Source organism: Lissotriton helveticus, chromosome 1_1, assembly GCF_964261635.1.
Source record: "Lissotriton helveticus chromosome 1_1, aLisHel1.1, whole genome shotgun sequence".
In the NCBI taxonomy this organism is placed as follows: Eukaryota; Metazoa; Chordata; class Amphibia; order Caudata; family Salamandridae; genus Lissotriton; species Lissotriton helveticus.
In genome coordinates, this window is record NC_136057.1 from 438,294,772 (window position 1) to 438,302,842 (window position 8,071).

An 8,071-nucleotide genomic window follows, 5' to 3' on the forward strand; every position below is an offset into this window, starting at 1 on the left:
TGTTCTTTCTCTTTTAATATCATCAGACTCCAATCCCTTATGCCAACGCATTTCGCCATGGTAGGGAAAACCACCGGCTTCCTCAGGGCTTAAAGCTTCTCATATGCAATTCCTCCTGAAAGGCATATGTCCAAATGATGTTCCTTCTCTTCCTCTTTACAATTTATATACGTGCCGCAATCTCTATTGTACCAATCTTCTAAACGTAAGTTCTGACGCGATGTGGTCCTAAAATAGATATGTCAATCTATAGTCTGCCAAATACTCTGCTCGATTTGCACAAAATCTGTTATTTCCACGTCTGATTTGCGATAAATCACACCTCCGCCTGCTCCGTTATGTCTTAATCACTTCCGATTCCATGTTCCTCCATGCATTGACACCCGACAGGCTACATAGGCCTCAATGAGAACTAATGCACAAACAAACAGAACATTTGATTTTGAATTATAGCCCTTCTGTTTACCTCCCACCATTCTAATATTCCCAGTTAGTTGTTACCTAGCATTAAGCAACACAGATAGCATTTTTTACTTACCAAGTGCATTTTCTTTCTTTTTGCCACAACATACAATTTCTCTATGAGAAGCATGAACACACATACTTGTTTGCGTATAAGTACATTATTATAGCACTATATTAATATGACTCGTTCACAATTATTATTATGTTATCTTTGCAAATAGCCATTAGTTTCCCACGTGTAATTTAAAATGTCTAAGTGCATTTCGTTGATTAATTTTTCATGCATCACACCATTAATTCTGTTAATTGTTATATGAAATTGATTTTACATGGGGTACACAAAGTTATTTGTCTCTCACCTGCTCCATCAACTTCCCCCTTTGATGATTTTATCACTACACAATAATCCCACTAAATTTCTTCAAGAACATGTTTCAGGCTCTTCAGTTTTTAGACTTTAATATCCTTCATAGTTTGAACTCTTGAATTTTGAACATATTCTCCTTTAACTCTTCAAGCTCAATTTCACCCAATTCACGTTCCCTTTGTTTACTTTTTCCTATATTCATTTTTATTTTTATTTCTGCTATTTTTATTTTAATACAGACACATCCTAATCTTATCATTAATGCTATTATTACTATTATTGTTACTGGTATTAATATTTCCCCAACTAATGAACTACTTATTTCAGGAAACCAATTCTTTACATTAAAAAAACTCTTACCAAGTTTCTCTAGAACACCATCAACCTCCAGTGGGATTATTTCTTTGTGTAATTCAGTAATAATTTTTAATATACTTCTGTATATTCTGACTTTTATCTGGAACAATGTTGCACTTTCAATATTCCACAGACTCCTCCTTCTTTTGCCAATAAGATATCAAGAGCAAGTCTATTTTGCATTACCATAGCTCTCATAGTAACCATTTCAGTGTTTACCATTACAAATCCTCCAGCTCTACTTGCAGATAAACAATCCACTATTGTTGACAATTTTCTAATTTTGTTTGCATTAAATGATATTCCCACTGCTGGTATCAGTGCACCAAAAATATCTCCTACTATTTCTAGAAAACTTTTCCTTCTCCTACTTGTTAAGGGTTTACCTATTTCATGAATTCCATTAGAACCTCTATCTACATGGAAAATTTGAGGAAAGACCAAACCTACATAACAGGTCCCGTACCAGTGGTCAGGCAATTTATAATAATCTTTGTTACCACAGATAAAGTACAATCCAGGAAATACAGGATCATTTCCCCCTTGAAATCCCCATCCCCATCCCCCCATAATTCTGTAAGTGTCTTTGCAATTACTTGCGCCCACAAAATAGTTATCATACACCGTAATATCTCTTCAAGTACAACATTTTCCCTGTTGGGGAAGATCTATTCCCAATGCAACATTAGTATCACTTTTTACAAAATTGGCTTAATTATAATTCAGTGAGGATGAGTTCAATGTACTTGCTGTAGGTTTTCTTTGATAAATTAGTCTCCTTTCTTCTGCCATTTCTAAAAACGCTTTGTCTGTTTCCTTCAATTTACATGTTCGATTGTTTTGTTTTGTATGCATATTCTATTGTCAATACATCAATTTCTAAGAAAAAATCCCCCACAACTTTAGCAGGTTTCTCTTTGTTCATGCTATGTACTGAGGCAACTTTAGCAAAAATGTCATAAACTAGCTATAATACTACAAGTCATTTCATAAATCAAAGGAAGGTGATGGTAGATTACCCCCTCTGATACAGATGCAGACAACTGCATACAGACGTAGCAGTCTTGTACATCCACAGTTTCTACATATTCTTTCAGCAATCTAGAAAAAACATTCTTTGAAAAATCATTAATAGATCTATCTTTGTGTAACTCAGTTTTATCTATTAGTTCTACATCATTCTTTGTATCATGTATTTTCTCACTCTTATTATCACCTTTATTTCTATATGAATGCTCAAAACTTGAATGAAATGGAATCATTATTGCTAAAATAGTCCATATAAGCATTAATAAAGCAGTAAATATTACACACATTCTACACCATTTGCATACCATTCCACATTTTGACTTATTAGCAGGCATTTTTTTTACATTGTCTCTTTTCTCCTTCCCATACAAAAATATGTGTCCTTCAAAAATGTGTTATTTAATTGTTTTCGTTTGACTCTTCGTTGGTTTGCCACCTTTACCTTTTCATATTTCAAAACATATTTTCCCTTTTTCTTTTTCTTTTGCCCTTTTCACTCACCAGAGTCACTTTGATTTTCTTGGTTTCTTTCAACTTCTGGTATGTCAGGTAAGGAGATGTACACCCACTCAGGTGATTTATACTTTTGATTTTGTCTCCTTACTCTATTGGGTCTTTGTAAAATGTCTTAATTCTTTTCTTTTTGACCATCCTGTCCAGATATTTAGTTTACTTGTTCCTGTGGTACTCTATTTACATTTATCAGTTTGAACTGTAGTCCTTTAATCTCTGCAGGCCAATTATCTTACTTTTTGGGCTTTTTAATCACTGGTTCAATTGTTTCACGTTCAACTCTCCACACCCTTTTTCTGAAACTCTTTCTTAGAGTAGTTTCTCTGTCAGTCAGTCAGTCAGTCAGTCAATCCACTTTATTCGATTAGTTAAAATCATAAAAGTACAAAAAACAAACCACAAACATAGACATTGCTACAACAAATAATGACATAATAATTTAAAATACACAAACATTGTTTCAATTCACTTGACTAAAAATACTAACACTAAAACATACCCCTTATCCCTTAAAATTACAGTGTGCATTACAATCTTACTTAAAAAGAAAACAACATTAAGTTTCTCTTATTCTTTAGCCTCAGCGGAGCTACCAAGAAGGATGCAATATTGAAAATATCCCAAGGGTTACACAAAGACTGTAGGAAGACCAATGCTGGTCTAACCTGGGTGAAGCCCCTGCCTCTCAGGATAGGAACCAGGAATCCCAAACGAATTTTGGAATAAAAGTCACAAAACATCAAGAAGTGCAAAGTGTCCCGGGGTGAAAAATTATCACAGGGGTTCAGGGTTCAGCATCATCAGGATTGCACCATTCCCGATAATCCCCCAATGTGAACTGAATTAAATTGAAGCGGAGCCGGGTTAGGAGCCAACGATGATAAGGCTAGTTAACTAATGATAAATAAGGTTCCAAATTAATTGATGTTTTTAACAAGTATTGGGCTCTAACTAAAGGTTTGCATAGCTCCTGTTCTTCTCGTTCCATCATCAAAACCTTATTAAAATTCAATTTACCCACAACACATCCTCCTTCTTGGTCTTATCTGGTTCCTCATACAGTTCTGGCTGTCCTATTTTAATAAACATACTTTTAACATACACCAGCCATTTGATTTTTTGAGACTTATCTAACTTCACACAGTCCCATAAAATCATATGATTCAGGGTTAAATCAGGGTTCAGCCAAGTTTTGAGCCAGCATAGCAACGGAGCTGTATTCAAAATATCAGTAACATAGCCTAGCCCTAACTCCTGGTGTATAGCATACGATGGGGTAGACTGTGGGACAGACAGGAGACTCCGTAGGAATTTGTTTTTAGCTATCTGAATCCCTACCTGTTCTCTAAAGCCCCAAATAGAGGATCCATAGGTCGCAATAGCCAGGTACTTGGCTTTATAAACCTTTAGAATATCCTCTATCGGTCTAGCCCCCAATCGCTGTGCAAACCCTATAAGAGATGAGGAAGCTCGTATAACTGCTTTCTTTTTAACATTTTGTTGCAGAACCCAGGATGACCTGTCATCAAATAGGACTCCCAGATAAGAGGAGGACACGGGGAGATTTCCACTCCATTACAATTAAATGTTTTTCTATCTCTACGGCCTACTGTCATAGTATGTGACTTTCCGTTATTCACGATTAAATCCAATGAGTGCATAAAAGTCCCGAAGGCGTTTAGGAGCCGCTGAAGGCCCACTGCAGTACAAGCTAAAAGTACTTCGTCATCCGCGTATAGGAGAACAGGGATTAAGCAATCTCCCACACGCGGATATCCAGAGCCGCCTCAACAAGCACTTTATCCAGATCATTGATGTAAAGGGTAAACAGCAGGGGTGCAAGAATACATCCCTGTCAGATACCCCTACCCGAATTAAAAGATCTAGTGCAGTCACCAGCCTGCGTTATCCTAACCGAGGTTGTAAGATCTTGGTGAAGGTTGGATAAAAAGTAGACTAAATAAGGGTCAAGACCCTTTTCCAGTAAGATATTCCAGAGCTTTGACCTGTTAACCAGGTCAAAAGCGCTGGATAGATCCATAAAAGCCATCCTCAGGTATCCCTCCTTGGCCATAGTATATTTTCCTATTAATAAGTGCAAATTTAAATACTGGTCCATGGTGCTCCTGCCGCATCTAAAGCCGTATTGCATATTAGATAAAATCCCCCTCTCATGTACCCAATCAGTGATTTTAGTTAGGATTACCTTTCCCAAGATTTAACATTTGTGAGGATTTTGGCCCAGAATTGGGGGTTACTTTTATAGAGATCTGCAGGAACGTCATCTGGTCCCGGTGCTTTATTACTAGCAGTGTCTCTTATGACTTTCTCAATTTCCCCCTCTTTAAACTCAAGCGGGGTAAATAGGAAAGCCATTGGGCTTCAGTAATATTACATTCCTGGACCTCATTATCCTCCCCTGAAAAAAAAGGGGTGTTTATGATAGTCCAGAACCTTGAACTATCTCTTAGCACCTCCACCACCAGCAATGAGTTCCACGCCTCATCCTTAATCTCCTTTTTCCAGCTGTGAAGTACTAACTTATATTCCTTCCTCCTCCCTGCTATCAAATCCCTCTCTCGTGGTTGTTTTTTCAGGGCTAAAATTAAAGACCGATGGGCTTGAGAGCATTTCTCATCGAAGCACTTAGGGCCACACTTAGGTCTCATTTTAGCTATTAAACACAGATCACCGCTTACTTGTGTACAAATTCCCTCAAAAGCTCCAAGAACCGCATGGTTGGAACTAAGAGGGTCAGTGCAAATAGCGATATGATCTGTGCATTTCTCAGATAGGCCCTAAAAAACTTTTCTGGGGTTACATTAGCCCATCTAAGCCTCCTCCCCTGAACACAGGGTAGCACCTTATTTGAAACCCAGTTCCTGCCACCTTTGCTCAAAATACCACAGGTAATGTCCAGGATTAGAATGACAGGATTATGATCACTCCAAAGGGATTCCTGGGCATTATAGAGGATCACCTTATTCAATAACGTGGGGGACATAAAAATGTAGTCTATAACGGTATTACTATCCTTGGCCTTAAATGTGGGGAACTGATCTTGAAGGTTTGCAAAACTGGCTTAAAAAGATCAGCATCCGTTAAAAGCAACTCAAGACCCTCACCCCGTGTGGTGTGCTCAAAATGTGGAGTCTTGGCAAAATTAAAACCATGCGGGTCCTTTAATGAACAATGTAAATCACACAAATGCGTATTACAATCACCCATTAATAAAACATTAAAAAAAGTGGATTGCTTTAACTTATAATCATTAAGAAAATTACTCAGAGTGCTTAAATGCTGGTTTACGTAGTCACACTCCCCCGAATTGTAAATATTCACTAGCAAGAGCTTAGAGCAATTTAGGCGAACCTTCACCTGTTCTCAGGCCAGGTCGCTCCCCCACCGCTCCAGCGCTCCCTGCTAGTGCTGTACCCTCCGCCTGCTGCCCCTCGCCGCTGCTGGAAGTTCGAGGCCCTCCTCCACCCGCAGGCTCCCGCCTGCGCCTCATCCCTGGTGGCCCAGTGGTGGGCGGTAAGTATTTAGTCTGACCTTTTTCCTCCGTCTGTTTTCTTTCTCCTTGATTTCCTTTTGTATCTTGCCACCTGCTTTTCTGCCTGTACTGTAGCTGTATTCTGCCTTTCTTCTTTGCTTTGTGTTTCTCTTTGCCTTGTTTTTCTCACTGCCTGTTTGTTTTCTAGCGCCCGTCTCTCCCTGCCTTTTTCTCCCCCCTCCCGCCCCCGCATCCCTTTCCCGCCGCTGCGTCCCCTGTGGCCCTGCCCCCATCCTCTCCCATTCGCCACCCGCCTCCCAGCTGCTCCTCTCTCCCTCCACCCTTCTTAATGCAGGCCGCTGTGCGGACGCGCTGATGGCACGCCAGTGGCATGCCAGAGGCAAGCCCGTCTGCACCCTTCCGCTCCTGGACCGCGCCCAGCACCAGAACCCCTGGCCCCCTTGCACCCCACCGGACCAGACCCAAACACAGCTACGACGCCGACTCCCTCCACGCTCTCAACACCGGCCAAGACCAACAATGCATCCAGGCCGCCCCGAAACGCACCCACGGACCCTTCTCCTGCCGCAAATGCAGCTTCACCTGCAACAGAACCACCAAACCATCAAGGACGAGACCCAATCACCTCTGCTGCATACTCCTCAACACCCGCTCCACACGCAAACACACCGTCGAACTCTGGGACCTACTCGACAACACCACCCCAGACGTAGCCTTCCTGACTGAGACGTGGTGGAACAACTCCTCAGCTCCAGACATCGCCATTGCCATCCCAGACGGCTACAAGATCACCCGCAGGGACCGCGCCAACGGAGTAGGAATTGCCATCGTCCACAAATCCACTCTCAAGGTCACCACCCACGCAGACGACACCCCAACACTGCCGAACACCTGCACTTCCCGATCCACACCGACCCCAACACCACCCTCAGAGGGACGCTCGTCTACAGACCCCCCGGACCCCAGGCCCAGTTCAGCGACTCCATCGCCGACCTCGCCAGCACCCACGCTCTCGCCTCCACGGACTACATCCTCCTCGGGGATCTGAACTTCCACCTTGAGAACAACAACGACGCCAACTCTGCCACACTGATCGACAACCTCGCCAACCTAGGCCTCAGACAACTCGTTACCACACCCACCCACGCCGCCGGCCACACGCTGGACGCTGTCTTCACCACAAGCACCCACGTCTCCTTCAACCACACCACCGAACCCCACTGGACAGACCACCGCTGCATTCACTTCACCTTCAAAAAACCTGCCACGCACCACCGCACCCAACAGCCGCCTCACCGCTGCTGGAGCAAAATCATCGAAGAACAGAGGACCATCACCCTCTCCCTGAACCAACCCACCGAGCCCACCAACCCGGACGCCGCAGCCCGCAACCTCAGACAGTGGATCGAACACATCAGCACCAACCTCCTGACCTCCTGGTCCAACGTCTGCGATGACGAGACACGCAAGGTCATGAACTCCATCCACTCAGGATCTCCGACGGACCCGTGCCCGCACCACATATTCAACAAGGCAGGCACAGCCATCGCACCCCAACTACGGAAGGTCATCAACATCTCCTTCGAAACCGCGACTTTCCCGGAAAGCTGGAAGCACACCAAAATCACCGCCCTCCTCAAGAAGCCCAAGGCGGACCCCAAGGACCTCAAAAACCTCAAACACCTTTTCCAGGGGTCAACTTTTGTATATCTGTATTGTCCTGAAGATGGTCTCTGAACTGAAAAGATAGAGACCGAAACATCGACCCACGCTTTCTCCTCTATTGATTTATGTATTTTATTCGTAAAGAGGAAAAGTGTTACAAA